Here is an 18,845-nt window from a genome sequence, read left to right on the forward strand (position 1 = left end):
TTTTCAGTCCTTCTTATTGCAACAGAAAATGAAACACGGCAAAGGCGAAATATTTGTGTGGCAAAATTACTTATGGCTATGAACATTTCTCCCTCTTTTAGATTCCTCCTTAACCCCCGATGAGAAAAAAAATTGCAATCATAAAAAAAAAAAAAGAAGGTAATCAAGGCACAGCCAGGACACAGCAACATCCTAGTGCACCTCCTGGTATTAGTAAAAGCCAAAGAAGACTGGAACGCCCATCACTCCCAGCAAGTTCCATGGCCATCCCCTAGCCATGCTACCGCAGCCACGAGCATCAACCAGAAAGGGTGACAGAGCAGAAAGGCCAGGCTAGGACACTAAGGCACCACTCAGTGCAGCTGTGACTTCTTGTAGCCAAGCTAGACCCAGAAAGAGGTTATAGGGTCTAGGGTGGGGGGAACATAGACACTTTTTCTAGCTTGGCATTCCAAACAGAATTTCCCCATGGGAGGGGACAGTGTCTGAGCTGAGAAAGACTGGGGCCTTACTCCCTTTCTGATAGCAGGTGAAGCCCATTGTTTGCATGCCAGACTTGGGCTAAGCGCTGCTGCTCACGTGGTGTTGACAGGTCTCACTCTGATTGATTGATTTTCCCAATTTTCCTCCCACAGCCACAAATCTGGATACTTCAAGATATCGCTAGATCTTTTGTGCTGACAATCACCATGGAACAAAAGGAGCTTAGGACGAGTTCTTTTCATCGTAATGGTGATGACCCGGATTAGAATTAGACTGTATTTTCAAGCATTGAGCAAAGGCAGGCAATGGGCAGTGAAGACGTCACGTGTATGAAGAGGACAAAGACACCTACTGTACAAATGATGAAAAGCAGAGCAAGTCTGTATCAGGTGATCATGTCAGAGGCAGATGAAAGCACCCTGAGGCTCTCCTTTGGACCAGTGAGGAAGTATTCACCTGGATACTTTCCTGGGCAGCCATATAAAACGACAAATAGGTTCCAAAAGGGCTAAAGAATTTTTAATGATGGAAGATGAAAGGACGAACTATTGGCTGATCTGTATTCAGTCTGGTCTTGGACCCATTGCTACATCTATCTTATCTCAGATGACAAAATGCAAAGTTTTGAAAGGTTCACGCTCCTATAACAAATCAGGCGGCTTCTTGCTCTTCACAATCTTGGGGGTGCCAACCCACTCTTTCTAGCCTGGTCCAGCACAACCACTTTGGGGGCCCCGAATCAGGAAAGGACAACAGGCAGAGCAGCACCTCCACTGGATGTGGCACCAAAGGAGAAAGTTCCAGCAATAAAAAGAGACTTCTCTAATATCAAGAAGTGGGAGAAGGGATATAGGACCTCAAAAGACCCCCTATTTATTTTTTTTTACATGAATATACATATATTCATTTTCATATTTTTTTCACCATAAGCTACAAGATATTGAATACAGTTCCCTGTGCTATACAGTATAAACTTGTTTATCTATTTTATATATACCCATCAGTATCTGCAAAATCTTGAACTCCCACTTTATCCCTTCTCACCCCCCTCCCCGCTAAGAGACTCCCCGTTTCTACCACTGCACCTGAATAAACGGATCTGGGCTTTACCATTACAGAAGTGCCAAGCCCTTGGCTTCCCTGGCCTGCAGCACATCTGAAAGAGAACCATAAATCAGATTGCAGGCCACTGGCCGCAAGCCCACTCTGACTGCAATTCAGACCTGGCTGGGGCTACAGGTTTCAAAGTTAGGGAATCATCTGCATCCTCCTCCCCCGGCTTCCATGCTGTCAGCCTAGGACGATGCCCCAGTGCGTTCTCAAACTGCATATCAGAGTATCATATCAGGGTAAGTTCCTCTTTGTCACAAATTTAAACATACATATATAAATAAAATGTAATGAGATGTGTCAGCTTACATATACATATATAGTACACATATATGTGTGTGTATAACATCCTGTTTTCTGTCCACCTTCCCTACAAAGTGGTAAGCTCCATGAGGCCCTTCCATGAGGACTGTTTGTTTGCTGTTTTATTCACCCCCACCCAGCCGTGAGCCTCACCAAATTATTCATAAATTATTTCAGTGAGTGAGTGAAACTGACCCTGGCCAACGGGGAAGGACATAGAGGCTGAAGGTGTAGGTGGCTTCCCCAGCCTTGCAAACAGGCTTTCCCCCTCACTGTGTGAAGAGGGAAGGCAGAGTTCTGACCCCTCACGTCAGGACCACTCCTCGTGATTCTCCACGCTGTGCCATGCAAAAGGGCAGGGGGTCAGAAACCCCAGCCCTCCATGCAACTCAGCCACAAGGGGCTGTGTCTTTTGCTAACGCACACAACCCTGCTAGTTCAGTCCCCTTTTCTGACCCCATCATCTTTCTACTCTGTTTGCCAACTTCCTCCGTTCCCCTTCTTACCAAACAGAATGTTGCCTTTAGCTGCTCCTCCATCTTCACCACCTGCTTCCCTGCTCCAAAGACTTCTTTTCTGGCAATTTTGTGATACAGAATCAAGAGAACACAGAAAAATACAAGCAGAAGGCAAAAGGAAAGAGTTTAGGCCAAAAAACTAAGCTGATCTATGTTAGAAAGACTTTCCAAGCGTGGCATGGACAGGAGGAAAAGGAGATAATAAAGTTGTGAAATACATATTTGGATTCCCATCAACAGTCTTTAATAGAGGTGAATAAATAAGTACATGCTCTTTTAATTATTTTGTGCTCCTTGAACACAATGGCATTCAGAGACTGAACCACAGGGGTTTACAGGTTCCTAACGGTTTTAACTAATCCAGAAACAGTGCAAATACTAAAAAACTAGATAGACACTAAGGGAAACTGGAAAACACTGAGATATACTGCCTTCTCCCTAGAATAAAGAACATCAGGTAGGAGCAGAAATAAAAAGAAGCCTGGTGCCAAAGCGAGAATTGTTTAAAAGCGAAACCTATGGAGCTATCTGGTAGCCACGGGATTGAAGAAAACATTCAACAACCACACACATGAACAACGCACTTGTCCCTTCCCGTTTCTCAATAAACAGCTTCTGAACAGAAGAATAAAGATGAAAAGAAAAAAGACAGGACTTACTACTTACATGTTGCAAAACAAAACAGAGAACACCATCAAGAGACTTCGGAGGTACACACGTCTGAAACTAATCTACCACAGGATCCAGAAGAAAACTGCAGAACTCTGTTCATCACACTTAACGCCACTTACGTCAAAATCGGACATGACACCCCTAGCCCCACCTCCAGTGTGTTATGCTTGTCCTGGGGCAGTCCTGCTTTTCTACAGGAAGACATAGACAGTAGTAAAAACAAAAACAAAAACAAAAACACAACTTTTATATTCTTCTCACTTTCTGAAACTTACAAATTGTTCTGCAATGATTACAGATTGTTTCTATAATAATTTAAAAAACTTGACAAAAAAAAATTTCCCTTAACCAAATTTAAGGTTTTTCAAAGTGACTTATTAAAAACAAAAATATCCTCTCTCTCGTCAAAGAATTATCCCTCAAAGAAACATTTAAACTAAGATGGATTCAGCGTTGATTTATTTAAACAAGCTTTTATTTTTTAAACAAAGACAGTATAATACTGATAATAATCTGAGAAAGGCCAGAAGAAAGAATTCAAAAAAAAATCTAACTTATGAACATAAACAAACATTCTAATTAAGCACTTATCACATAGAAACTAGAAAAACATTTTTAAAAATAACACTCCATGTCCTAATAGGGTTCATCTCAGAACAGAATCTATTAAAAATAATCACCATGTTATACATTAAAGAGTAAACATTTTATGGTGAACTCAATAGTTACCAGAAAAGCATTTAATCAAATTCTTCACTTACGCTTGAGTTAATAAGCAAGAAAAAAAGAACCTTGGTAAATTAAAATAGAACTCTTGCTTAACTCAGTGAGAAATTAACACACACACCCCCATTACCACCATTATGACATCACAAACAATCAACAGAGTACTCAAGGGGGACCCCTGTGTTTCTGTCAGGGAAAGGGAAGAACAAAGGTGGCCCATTATCACCACTCTTACTTAACATTGTACTCTAAGTGCTACTGGATACAATTAGAAAAGAACAAAATAGTGTATGTTGTAAAAGAGACAAGAAAATCATCTTTATTTGTAGCTGACTGTATACATGAAAGACCCAAAAGAATCAACTGAAAAGCTAATAGAAAAAAACAGAGATTTCAATGAGAGTTGGATTAAAAAACAAACATTAGAACATTAATTTTTTACACTAAGAATACCTATATAGAAAAAACGGGGAAGATACTTTTTTTAAGCATTTACTTTTTCTAATTTATTTATTTATTTATTTTTTCTTGGAGGAGGTATTAGGTTTACTATTTTTTTTTTTTTTGATGGAGGTACTGGGGATTGAACCCAGGACCTCATGCATACTAGGCATGTGCTCTACCACTGAGCTATACCCTCCTCTACCAAGATACTTCTTAAAAGAATAAAAATAAACAAAATATCTAGGAATGAATTTTATGAAAACATACAAAACCCTGGAGAGTTTTACTGGAGGACAAAAAGGAACTACTGAATCAACCAAAAATGTTGTTCTTGGAAACTCTGTGATACCCAATTTTGTGATAATAAAAAGGTAATTCCGATCAAAACTCCCAATTTATGAACCTAGACAACATGACTCCAAAAATTCATCTGGAAGAGAAAACGCAGCAAGAATAGTCAGAACAAAAGTCTGAAAACGTGATTACTGTGAGGATCGGGGGTGACTTGGTCTGCCAGAAGGTAAAACATATTATGCTACCGTGCAGGAAGAGACAGAGGAGTATCACAGAATATCCAAACAGACCCACGTTTATAAGGAAATTGAAGATAAAAGAGGCATTTCAAATTAGTAAGGGAGATAGGGAGGATTCAATAAATGATGTTAGGACAACCAGCTAGGCATTTGGAAAACTTGGATCCAAAGTGTGTGTGTGTGTGTATGCATATTAATTATTAAGCCTAGAAGAAAGGCAAAGCACTTCATTATCTTGGGTTGGATAACACAGTTCTTAACATGAAACCAAGTCCAGAAACTATGACTAAAACAAAGGACTATTTTGATCACATGCAAAACAAACTGTGTGGGAAAAGACAGAATAAATGCAGTTTAAATACAACTGTTTACCCTGAGGAGCAGGGAGTGGGCATCAACCAGAAGGAGGTATCAGAGGGGAGGAGGATTCTGGAAATGCTCTATATCTTGGTCTGGATGATGGTTGCACGGGAGTATGCATATGTAAATTTCATTGAGCTGTAAAGTTAAGATTTGTGTATGTTATCATGTGTGATTTATGCCTCCATAAAAAAAGAAAGAATAATAAAGGGAATGAATCAAGCATTTATCCTGTCTTTCCTGTAAGTACTATATTTCAGGCTAAGCAAAGACTTAGGGAAAATTCTTCTTCATACAAAAGTTACTGTTAAATGCAAAAGGAATGAGAGAACTAGGAACACCATTTAGCAATCTTTAAGGAAAGACCCAAAATAATCAAACTAGAAAATGTCCATCAATGTCTGTTAAAACTGTTAACTGTTAGTGGTTCTCAAACTCTAGAATGTATCAGAATCACTTGGTGTAATGGTTAATTTTATGTGTCAATCTGATTGGCCACAGGGTACCTAGATGTTTAGTCAAATATATTCATGAAGGTGTTTTTGGATGAATGTAACATTTAAATCAGTAGACTGAATAAAGCAGATTGCCTCTGTATTGTGGGTGGGCCTCATCCAATCAGTTGAAGGCTTGAAGAGAACAAAAGGCTGGCCTTCTCCACCCAAGCAAGAAGAATTCTGTAGTGTTGGCTCTTCCTGGTTCTACAGCAGATTGCCTTTGGGCTTCATCTGCAACATCGGTTCTTGGACTGGAATTGTGGCATCAGCTCTCTCTGGGTCTTAAGTCTGCCAAACTATTCTGCAGGTTTCAGACTTGCCAGCCTCTGAATAAGCCAATTCCTTATCATACATCAGTTTCTCTCTCTCGCTTACTCTCATTCACTGATTCTTTCTCTCTTTATAGATTCTATTTCTCTGGAGAACCCTAATACAACTAAAGAGCTTGGTAAAACACCAATTACTGGGTCCTAGCCCCAGAGCTTCTGATTCAGTAAATCTGGGGTAGGGTGCAAGAATTAGAATTTCTCACAAGTTTCTAGGTGATGATGGGGCTGCTAATTAAGGGACCACAGTGTGAACACCCGTGCATTAGACAAAAGGTTGATGGGGACATTTATAATCAATACATCAGGCTCATCACACCTGAACTTACTAATAAATCTGAACTTCAGTTTACAGGAAATGGGGGACTAGAGGGACATGATACACAACACCATAAAGATGCAGTTAGGCCACATCCAGTGTAAGGAAAAATCTACGGAAAAAGATGACCCAGAATCTTCAACAAGCAACTGTCATAAAGAAAAGCAAAGGAGGAACTGCCAGAGCTTAAAAGAAATTAAAAGACCTTTGGGGATACTGATTCAAACTAGCTATACCTTTTTTTTTTAATTCAGAAGTTAAAGAAAATTTGGTCATATTAAAGAATTGTCATCAGTTTTGATGGATGTGGTAACAGAATTATGCTTATATTTTTGAAGTCCTGATTTGTTAGATGAGGGTTTTTAGCCTCAGCACTGCTGACATTTGGGACGAAATAATTCTTTGTTTTGGAGGGTTGTCCTGTGCACTGTAGGATGTGGAGCTGCATCCCTGGCCTCTATCCACTAGAAGCCAATCGCAACTACCACCACCTCGGGTTGGGACAACCAAAACTGCCTCTGGAAACTGCCACCTGTACCCTGGAGGGCAAAACTACCCCCAGCTGAGAACCGCTGTGTTAATATGTCTTCTGAAGAATTTACAAGTGAAGTAATACGCCTGGACTTTTGTTGTTGTTGTTTTAATACTCTAGGAAAAACTATGGGGAGTTGGGTGAGATTGCTAGAATGGCAAAATGTTGACCACTGCTGCAGCTGGGGAGGGAGCACCTGGGTGTCATTACTCTAGTGCCTATGCGTTAATATACATTTGAACATTTCTGATACGGTTTTTGCAAAAACACAACATATAAAGTAATACTGTAGAAACACATTCCTGAGAAATGTTCATGGTATTAAGTGAGAAAAAAACACATCACCAGGCAGTATGTACACTGTGACCCCATTTTGATAAAAAAAAAAAAAGAGTGAGAGACAGGGATACTCAGAATATGAATCAAAATATTCACATTAATGGTCTCCAGGTGGTAGAATTGTAGGTAATAATTCTCTTTCTCCCATTTCAAAGCTCTCCACATGAGCATATACATATTATTCCACGTAAACAAACAAATAAAACAGACTCATAAAGAAGAGAGGGACTGCTACAGAGAGATACAAAGCAGGCAAAGAAAGAAATAAAAAGACTTCAAAGCAAACATGAAATTTCAAAAAGCACAACAATCAGGGAGCCACTGAGCACAGAGGCAAAGATATCTCACAGCCCCTGAGGAAATGCTACATTAAAGCAAGTTCACTGACGCCCCTGTGTGCGTGTGTGCATGTGCATGCCTGCATAGCTTTCCTGATACTGACCTTGGGCATCTAAATTCCATTTGATCTCCCCTGTTTCAGAAAGCAGAGTCACATGGAATAAATTTTAGAGATCCTTTTCTCCACACAGAGAATGGTATTTTTGCTGCCAGGCAAATGTTTATACTCAAGTTTTTTAAATAATCACATTGGTGCTTAAATCCATAGCCAAGTGGAAAACTCAGCTATTAAGCTAGACTCATGCCCCAAAGGTTCTGAGTAGCAGGGGTTTAGCTCCTCTCCTTTTCAATGCCAAATATAAATTATTTGCTATTTAATCACCTGTTACTCCGGCTCACCTGAGAGGCTGTAGCCTGACTCAGGCACAAGTTATTAACAGTGAGCCAGGGCTCCAATGTTATGATTCCTTCTGCGGTATCCGGCTTAAATTTCAGTTGCCTTTCCGTCTTCAACTGTCCCACAGTCTGCTGTCAAATCACCTCCACCTTCATGGTCATTCCCTTCTGCTAGAAGGTAGAGCCCATAAAGACAAAGACTTTTACCTTCTTCAGTTTTGTGTCCCTCCTGCCTAGAAGGGGAACTGGTGCACAGTAGGTGCTCAGTAAATAACTGCTGGGAAAAAAATTGTGTTTCCCTCCCTTTTCCTGATTTCTGGTCTTCTCAAGGAACGGCTATCATTTCTAAGACCACCAAATGGCCGGAATTATCAGATCTGATTCCATTAACATGCTGCTTACCCCCACTTCCAGTGGATTAATGATGATGTCAAGATAGATTCACCCACCCAGCCCTGTACTACAGACACATACACACATGCGCGTGTGCATGCATACAACCCTCTGCCACACCCCCAGACACCTCCACACCCTAGACCCTGGTGATACTTCCCACTTACTCCTTGTACCTCAGCCCAAGATGTGCTCAATCTCATTGTCTTCCTAATAAAACTAATTAATTTCCAGAGTTAAAATTCATGAGGCTGCGTATGTAACATCTACATCTATAGCTGCTTCTGAATCCCCTCGAGCTGCAGGCTTTTTTATTCCGCCCACAAAGTCTCCTGAACTTATTTGAAGACAGGGTCCCATGGCCTCAGAAGCCCACAGCGGACTTTGCTGCTATTCCCAGACATTTCCTGCTCAATTCTCTCCAGTGTCTGGCTTGAGAAATGGCATCAGATTCTGGAATCAAGGCCAACTCTCGGCTAACAATCCCCTTCCCTTCCTGTCTTCTGGCCTTCAGCCAATACCCAGTCAGGGTCCCCAAAATATCACCCCAAATCCTCTCGTAACCATCCCTTAGAGATCTAGTCCAACTTCCCCCGAGGGAGAAGAGGAAACTGGGGTTCATAAGCAGCATGTCAGAGGTAACCTAGTGAATGAGGGGCAGTGTGGGCACTGTGTCCAAGGTCTCCTGACCCCTCAAGAGTCCAGGTTTCTTTCTATGGAGCAGGGATCAGCAAACTAACTCTGCTGGGCTACATCTGGCCCTCTGCTTGTTTTGTCAATAAAGTTTTATTGGAACACATACACACCCATTCATTTCCATATTATCTACAACTAGTGTGTGCTACAATAGCAGGGCTGACTAGCTGTGACAGAGACCATAGAACTACAAGCCTAAAATATTTACTGTCTCACTAAATTACAGAAAATGTTGACAAAGCCCTGCTGGAGAGGTCAAAAGAACAGGAAAGTAGGAGGGAAAGGCCAACACAAACACCTCAGGGAAAGTCAGCTGATCATTTTGCTAGTCTCCTCAAAGGTGACCAGCTCTGAAGGGGAACAGGAGGACCCACTCAAGTCAGAACCAGTCATCTCTCTGACCCCACTTCCCCCATGCTACCTGTGGCATCTTGAGAGATGCCTCTGCAGAGATTCAGCTCCACTCACTGTCAAGCCTTTTGCTATCTCCAACACCACACACACACACACACACACACACACACACACAGAGCTATGAACACACGGTGAGTTCCAAGTGTGCTGTGGTCTCCAGAAACAGGTCTGGAAGATTAACATCAGACGCCACAAGAGAGCCTCCCAACTCCGCAACATGGGAAAGGCCAAGAGACATGGGACTTGTCCACAGGGAGGAAGCCTTTTCCAGTTCATTGAAAAAAATAAAAGCCTGGTTTCTGGGGATCAGGCTGCCCGGATTCAAGTCTTATCTACAGCCCTCACCCACCAAGTGACCTGGAGTTAGTTATTTCTCTGATGCCAGGGCTTCTCATCGATGAAATAAAGGTACCTACAGGTGTGAGGATTCAGTGATGCAATGCATGTGGGGATCCCAGCGCAGTGCCTGCCCCAGGGTGAGGGCCAAGTCGGGTGCTGGTGAGAAGCTCTGTAAGCACCACCTTGGACATCTGGACATGACTCGTGTGAGGCAACATTCTAGTATCCAGGAGAGCCTCTGAAACTCCGGGCCTGAAGCAGGCTTCTCCCATTCCAAGGGCAATGCTCAGAAATGCAAAGTAAAAAGGCAACATGTGACCAGGCCAGAACTGGCCACACAGGCCACCCTATTTGGCCTGGAAGACAGAGATGGGCGATGTGGCGACTGGGAACATGGTGGGCACTGGAGTCAACTTGAACTCCTCCTTCCCTAGTCCTGAGAGATGCAAGGCAAGGGGGTCTCCCTGAGCCTGTTTCATCTTTTGTAAACAGACAAGAGCCTTTACCCCACAGGCCCCCTGTGAGGACTAACGGACATAAAATACCTGAAGGTCTTACTACACTTTCTCCTCTCCCACGGGGAGTGCAACCCCCTGCCCCAGGGATCAGAGTGCTTCGGGTTCCTGGCAGAATAAAGACACAAAAGCCTTCAAGAGGCTTAATACAGATCAGAAGCAATATTTTAAATATGCTTTAGAAGACTTTTAAAAAGATAATCCAGAAATACAGTGAAAAGTCAACACAAGAGAGTATACAATAAAACCTCCCTCCTACCCCTGACCACAGGCTACCCGGTTCCCACCCCAGGCACTGACGATTAGTATCTTCTTGTATTTTCCTCTGGTGGTAAGCTGTGTATGTAAGTCTATGATGTACATACAAATGTGTGTGCATGTGTATTTTGTGTGTGTCCCTTTGTTACACAACTGCCAAACCACCAGCAGTTGTTCCATGCCTTTTTCCAATGGATAGGCCTTGGATCTTGTTTCATATCAATGCTTAGAGACCATGTTCTTTCTCTTTAACAGTACTTCCTGGTAGGAACATTTATGTTATGTCCAGTCTTTTACAAGTATAAGGGAAGCTGCAATATACATACATACTTCCTGCACATGAACACACACACACTCTGCATCAGGTAGAATTCCCCAGAAGTGGAACTACTTATCAACGGACAAGAGTTAGCAAATCTTCTCTGGGTTTTGTGTGTGTGTGTGTGTGTCTGTGTAATGTGTGCAGTGTATGGTGTGTTGGCCTTTTTTATTTTATTACTATAATGGTACGAGACCTTCTGGTTGTAGGATATTAGAGCTAAATTGGAACTCATCCTATTTCACTCCCTCTGCTTTCCTTTGAGTCTGTTGTTCCTCCATTTCATCTACACTTTTGGTTGTTAATGTCCCCATTCAATGTTTCATATTCACGAGGCCTTCTTAATCCAGTTTACTTTTTTGAGGCTTAATACTCTTACAGAACCACCGTGTGTGAAATTATCTTTTACAATGCTGAATCCAAGCAGTTTATAGTTTTCAGTCAATTACCCCCAACTGCCAAAGCTATGCTCAGGGTACTTCTGGCTAAATTTGTTACTTTTTGGATCATGAATTCTCAGACACGACTAATCCTGGTGTCTTGGTGAGGCTACTTATTTAGACTCACACTCAGACCAAAGATTCTCTTCAAACTTAGAAATTCATACTCAAAAGCCACCCATGTTCTGCAAAATTTTAGCACAAATGCTAGGCTGTTAGCCCCCGATAAAGTTAACTTTTAAGAAATCCTATAGCAAGTCCATTCGTAATTTTTTCCTTAAATCCTTTAGGTTAAGGGAAAAAAAATCACTGGCCAGTAATTCAACTCTATTAGTTAGACAGTCAGCTTTCCCTGTGTAATAAACTACCCCCCAAATTCAGTGGCTTCAAATAACCACCATTTATTTACCTATGAGTCTAGGGGGCAGTACTTCAATCGAGGCTCAGTTGGGCGGTTCTTCTGCTGATCTAGGCCAGACCCAATCATGCACCTGTGACAAGAGGCTGCTCAGATCAGGAGCTCTGCTCCTAGGTTAGCTGGGGTGATGGGGGCCACTGGGTCATGTGTGTCATCACCCAACAGGCTAGCTTGGGCTTCCTCATCTAGAGGCAGCAGCAGGGATCCCAGGAGCAGAAGAGAAATGTCCCAGTGCACAAGTACTTTTCAAACCTCAGCCTGTGTCACACTTACTACCATCTAGTTGTCCAAAACGAGTCACCTGACCAAGTCCAGATTCAAAGGGTAGAGAAACAGACTCCTCCTCTTCATGCAAGAAGCTATAATGTTACTGCAAGTGCCCAGATGCAGGTAAGGGGGAGGACTGACGGCCCTTTTTACAAATGACCACATAAACTGTTGTTGAACTCGTCAAACTTAAAAGCAATGTTTGTGCAAGACTTTGCAATGTCAAGCTGCTTTTAATCACAATGACGTTATTCCCAGCACAGCTTCTAGGAACAAGATCCACATAAAGCAACCACTGGAGAGACCTCCAAGGGCAACAGTTAGGTATCCATAGAACGGCTCCAAGTCATCCCAGAAGTTAGCATTCAGGGACCCTCTTGATTCAGATGTGGCGGCCCCTGAAGGGCTTTCCTCATGGCAATAGTGGGACAGAAGACAGATCACCCGACAGAGGGCACAGAAAACTCAAGCTTAACCTCAGCTCTCAAAGCAAGTTATTTCAATTCTCCATGCCAGCCCTTCCCTCCTCTGCTGACAGGGATGGCGGGAGCAATGTAAAGAACTGCTGGGAGGATGCAGAGGAAGCAACCTGTGCTCGGGCCCCAGGCACCTGCAAATGCCCAGTGTTGCATGGAGGAGACCTTGAAACAGTGAACCCAAAATTCTAAAAGGACTTGGTTAGCCAAATAAAAATGATAGATGTGAGCAGGAGGCTGGAAGGAAGACCAAGGCTATAAGGCTGCACTAAAGGGAAACAGAACAAGTGTGGCCGCAGGGTACAAGGCTGCAGGACTGGAAATTCTCAAGACAGCAGAACTGTGTGCTCTCTGTGCCCTCCATGGAAATAGACACGGCCTTGCTCTCTCCCCAAAGGAGAATGAGTTCCCGGATGTGTCCTTGCTAGGAAATAGCCCTACCCGATGAAAAAAAAACGTGAATACCTGTGGTTTTATTAAAGACCCAAGGAAATTAAATGTTGCTTGCTCTTTATAAAAGGAAATAAACCCCCATCATAACCACTTTTTATATTTCCAGGTAAATAACCAGAGCGATAGCTACAATTTGGTAGATGTCAAATCATATGGCAGACACAACCAATCAGCCCACCTACATTGAATAATTAGCATTCAGGGCACAAACATCCATTCAGGGGCTTTCACTGAGCACCTATTATGTACTGGATTCCACCCAAGGGGCTGGAGAAGCAGTGATGATAAGCACCAGGTTCGGCACTTGCCCAATGGAGCCTTAAGGTCCAGTCACAATCGCTAATGCCGCCTCCACCACACCGCCAACAGAAGACTGCACCCAGCTTTTACGAACAATCACCACAGGCCAGCTTTAGACGCAATTTCTCAGAGACTTCCGTGATTACCCCTGGAGGTCAGCATTACGATAGCCACTTTACAAGTAAGTCATCTGAGGCACAGAGAATCTGTCCAGGAGCACACAGCTAGCATGGGGCAGAGCTGCCCCTTCCTGAGACCCTGTCTAAGTAAAAACTCTTCTTCTCCGCCTGGGATCAGAAGCCTCCCCTCCCCTGCACTGTGAGTTACTCTCAACCATCCCCCCCACCTTTCTCTTCCTATGACTCTTAGGCAAGTGGCTCCCATTTCCTCTCTCCCTCTCCCTCCTCCTTTCGACTTTCCAGAGTCTTCAGCAAATGGATCTAATATAAATTCAACAGCTCACTGGCTCTACATCTCAGCTCTGGCTCTTTATCTGCCTAAAGGGCTCATGGGGTTGCTAACTTGGCACTTGAATAAAATCTAACACTTGCACATTCATGCATTTACTCATTCACTCAACAAAAACTCACCCAGGGCCCACCAAATGCCAGGCTCAGAGTGAGAGCACCCAGGAGATGTTCAAGGGTTTTACGCAGCAGGGTGACGTGACTACACTCAGGTAGAAAGGCAACTGTGGCCAACGTGGGAGGTCGGGATGGGGGTCCAAGGGATGCTAGCCTGGACAAAGGTGGCAACAAGAGGGATGGAGAAGAGGGGACAGGACCTGTTCTGGCTTCAGTCTGAATCTCAGGAGTCTCAGCTGGTGGTGCAGATTTGGGAGGCCCTGCCATGTAAATGTATTAGGTATGGGCGACATCATATAGGTAACAGCGCTCAGATGAGAGGTGAAATCCTGGCCCAAACTCCTTGGGAAGCTGTGTGCAGGTTCCTGTCCCCAGAGATTCTGGTCTGCCTCCCACAGCAGGAACCAGGCACTCCAGCTTACAAAGATTCCCCATGCAATTTCCCCATCTCAGGTCACCAAGAACCACTGGCACGTGCCAAGTCGACAGGGAGAAGTGAACCTGGGACGGTGAAAAGAAATATACACACACACACATATAACCGAATCACTGTGCTGTACACCAGAAAATTAACACAATTATTCAAGAACAAAATGGAAGTTCGACTGATTGGAGCAATCAGACCAGGGAGGTATCTAGAAGTCACCTGATGCATGAATGGCTTCTATAGAATCCTGGGCAAGTGCTCATGGGGTTCTGCTTGAATATATATGGTAACAGGAAACTCACCACCTTCCAAGGAATCCAAGCATTTCTGGGCATTTATAATCATGTGAAAGTCTCCCTCCTGCCATGTGATAATCTGTCCGCTAGACCTTTTGGACTCTGGTTCTGCCACCTATAGCTGTCCAGAGCAAGAGTCCAGGATAGGGTACCATGTCTCCAAAGCAACCATGCTGGTGTTGCAACCCTCAGTTCTTCCCACTGTCCAACTGCACAGGTATCCATCACTCTCAGGATTCAGTGACCATCTGCGTGCTAATGGCTCCAAGATCTAAAATTCCAGCCTCTCTCCAGACTTCAGACTCAAACACTCAACTGCTTGTCACACACCCCTGCTGCAATACCCTGCAGGCATTCACACTCTGAATGTCCACAGATCTGAACATGCGATCTTGTCCCTACACACCCAAACACTCTGCATAGAGGGTGCATCTTACCCAGTTCCCAACTGGGCATCAGCTTTCATTCTTTCTCCTCAAACATCCAGATAATCACCTGTCTGTTGTTTCTTCCTTACACACTGGTTCTCAGGTCCATCCACCTAATCCTCTCCATCCTCATGGCCATGACTCCAACTGAAGCCACCATTCTCTCTCTCCTGACACTCTCTCTCTCCAAGATGTTTCCTAAATTATCTCCATTCCACCATCTTGTCCTTTTCATCCATTTTACTGGCACAGAAGTAGAAGTGATGCTTTCAAAAGGTAAAGCAGGTCACAACACATCACTGCTTAAGACTCATTACTGACTCCCATTGCTCTGGGGATACAGTTATAACTTAACTGCAAGATCTGCCTGTTTACCTCTTTGGCCTCACCTCTTACTCCATATCACCCTCCAACTCTGTGCTCCAACCACATTGAACACTTTGGTTCCCCTGAAGTGTCATGCTGTCTCATCTCTGAACCAATGTAAAGGCTGTTTCCTCTGGCTCATCCCTATCTCCTGCTTCTACATGCAATGCTGGACTTCTCTTTTCTTGCTGTTTCATAATTATCTGTCCATTTATCTAAATCCTTCCAAAATCTCTGATCTCCAAGGAAATGTGTCTATGTTTTCTACCAATGTCTCTCTATTCCTGACACATAAGAAGCCCTCTATTAATATTTGTTGAAAGAAAGAAAGAATTTCCATCTATCAATCACCTCCAATGGTCTATTCCCTATACTTCTATTAATGCAATCCCAAATGACATGGGTTTTTTTAACTTGCCATGGTTCACTAAAGATAAACATCTCATTTCCCCTTGAGACTTTCTCCATTACCTACTCTTAAACCAGGCATACTCCATCTCACAGGCAAACAATTCTTTTCTTTAAATACTTGCTGCAGAAATTTATCACCAAGACAGAAGGAAAAAAAACCATTTTCAGGGTGAAAAGGGGAACATGAACACTTTCAGCTTCCATTTTTCTCTGGTTCTTCCCTGGTTCATAGATTAATTTCTGGTCCCAGGATCTACAGCCAGATAGGAGAGAATCGTACAGAAAGCCTTCCCCAACTCACAGAAGCCAGTAAGAATCACTCCCTTCACAATCGTCCATTTTACAATGTGTCTAATTATAACTGAATAAATTACTTCTGCCATTCTGCAAAAATACTTAAAATAAATAGCTCTCTTTCCTTGAATTAAAATCATAGTCTTTTGTTCACTGTTTTCTGTTCCATAAAGCAACAGAGCCTGTTGATTAAAGATCATTTATAGGACTTCATTTTCAATCTATTTTATGATATCACTTTAAAATACCCCCAAATATTCAGCTGCAAGGAGGGATAAGAACTATTGAAAATTGGCTCTTTGAGACTTTTTGATGAGAAATGAAGTTGTGGATGTAACTCTCCACGAATGAACATATATTAGAAAAGTCTATTTTAATAACTGCTAGATTCTTCTCCCTGGATTTTTTTTCCTCTATCCAACTTCCTATATTTTTCTTGAGATTACAACATAATCCCCACTGACATACTAAATATTACCTCTCTGTATTGAATGGATGACACTGAGACAATAAATCACTTTGAGCTAACACAATATGCCAACCAGCCCCAGCTAAGCCAAATATTTGACGAAAGACATACAAACTGAAATTTAGCAAGGCAGGAACACTCAGGGAATTAAGTCCTGAATATCAACCATCTCTAGACCCTCTGTAATGAAAAAAATATATATATAGATGTACAAGGAGGCCGTATCTGAATGTGTTAAGATGCTTCTATGCTCAGAGTAGTCACAAGTGTGAAGCCAGTCCTAGGAGACATCCTAGAAAGAGACTGTGGTTAGGCCACCCTCCAAATGTGGTAGATGTCATGATGAAATAAATGACTGGTCCTCAGTTCTGGTCCAGGAAAAAAGAACCATTGTTTTCCTGCACTGGTGCAGAAATAAGCACAACATCAATGAAAAAGACTGTCTGGGACGGCTTGAGCGTGATGCTAACAAAGCTGACCCTTCAGGATCCCTCATGTGCACACGTCCCTTTCAAGGCCTTGCACCTGACTTTGTATTTAAAATGTAGTATTCTTTTTCTTAAAGAGTCCCTGACATCATGTACACTTCTGCAAAACCGCCTGGACCTGCCCCTGTTGACGTGTTTCACAAGTGCTTCTAAACAAACTTGAGAGATGCCCCAGCTGTCAGGAGGGATAAACTGTGTCCACAGGTCATCCAAAATCCCCCAACAGGAAGACAGAACATCCTTGGCCAGCACCTAAGACGCTCCCAGAATGGACTGGCAGAACCTCTCTGACTCCAGTCTCACTCTCTCTTGCCTTTCATCGACACAGCAATGATAACTCATCCCAGCCTTCCTTGAGCTAAGCACACTCCACCCCGTGTTATCCCTCTGGACGGCTCTCCTTCAGGACTCACTAAAGGGGCACCAGCTCCGAAGAACCTTTCCTGGTGCCCCGAGGTGAAAGTGACTACATTCTCCTCTGTGCCCACCAGCTAGTAACTACCCTGGGTCTGAATTCTGCCTCCTCCGTTTTCTGGAAACTCCCCATGCCTCAGTTTCCTCATCCCTCCTAGAACAGACATGAGGATAACATTGTTGCAAAATAGAAACTCAATAAATGCCAGCTACCACCGTCATCATCACATCATCTTACACATTCTTCAGTCAGAAATCCCTCAACAATCCACTGCACCTCCCCATGAGACCAGAGACTTCTTAATGGCAGAGACAGAAGCCCACGAACAGAGTTTGGCTCTCCATAAACGTTTGCTGAACACAGGAAGGAACTAAGTGATATTTATAACCTGATCAACAGAGGTAGGATTCAATAATGCATCCCACAGTTTCTTGTTTGCTAGCATTCTAAGTCTATATAGGAGAATTTTATGAAAATTGAAAGGAGACAGGAGGAACAGGGAGCAAAGCCACTTTGCATTCTGTCTCTCTATATATTCCTAAGAGTCTTCCTTCTCCACCACATGCCCACAGAGCCCAAGGCTGCTGGTTGTCTACAACATACTCCTCCAGGAACAGCACCATCCCTCTACCTCCATCTGCAGACAGAGCTCCGAGGGGCCTGCGGATGAAAGGGAAATCTGGTGAAACTCAAAGCCGGACAGCAGACCTTAGCACTCTCACCCTTGGCAATCTCTCCCGTGGGATTAGACAGCACAGATAACTCTCTAACCCAAGACAAGAGTTCAAATCCACAAAAGGTCTCCTCCCGCCAAGCAGGAGTTCTATGGGTGGTGATGCAGGGAAGGTGCAATTCAAGTTCATGAATGTGATCAAAACACCGATTCCTGACATTTGCACACCTCCAGGCTGGGAGGTATGATCTGCCTCCATCATGTTTAACCTCATCCCTGTCACACCCTCACACCTGAACTTAACTCTCAACTTCACAGAAATGACAGTTCTTAGACCATTCACATCCCACTGCCTGAGCACACCCATCACCCCCAACCTGGAATGCATTCTCACTAACCCTTCACCCCATCCCCATAGCAAAAGGTACCCATTGCAGTAATTCCTATATACTCCTTCCAAAGCCATCACCATCCTGTTAGGTCTTCTGGACTCCCCTTCCTCAGAGTCTCCTGGTTCTTGTCACGTGGCTCTCAGCATTTTCCACACCACATTATACTTGTCCACTTGTCTTCCACCCACCAGATCAGACTATATGTGGAACAGGAAGTGGATATTTCAATCTCTGTAACCCCAGAGCCCAGCACAGCAGCTGATAGACACAGCAGGAGCTCTATAATTGTCTGAAGAGTGAATGGCTCAATGAATAACCCCCCAGAAATCAGAGACTTAAATTAGGTTCCATATAACCCGTGAATTTCTTAAAAGAAATTCCCAAACAATGGCTCATTATAACCAAACCAACCCAGCT

The 18,845-nt window shown here is 43.2% G+C and overlaps 1 protein-coding gene and 1 non-coding gene across 18 annotated transcripts in view; both read right to left on the reverse strand.

Annotated features, from left to right (window-relative positions):
- The window catches only part of PTPRT (protein tyrosine phosphatase receptor type T), a 1,148,549-nt gene that overhangs the window by 908,942 nt on the left and 220,762 nt on the right, over nucleotides 1-18,845 (reverse strand). The gene's annotated exons all lie outside the window — the stretch shown is intronic.
- On the reverse strand, nucleotides 4,381-4,453 carry TRNAT-AGU (transfer RNA threonine (anticodon AGU)). Its single transcript has one exon. It is a non-coding gene; the product is annotated as a tRNA-Thr (tRNA).

The sequence above is a fragment of the Vicugna pacos genome, chromosome 19, assembly GCF_048564905.1.
Source record: "Vicugna pacos chromosome 19, VicPac4, whole genome shotgun sequence".
NCBI lineage: Eukaryota > Metazoa > Chordata > Mammalia > Artiodactyla > Camelidae > Vicugna > Vicugna pacos.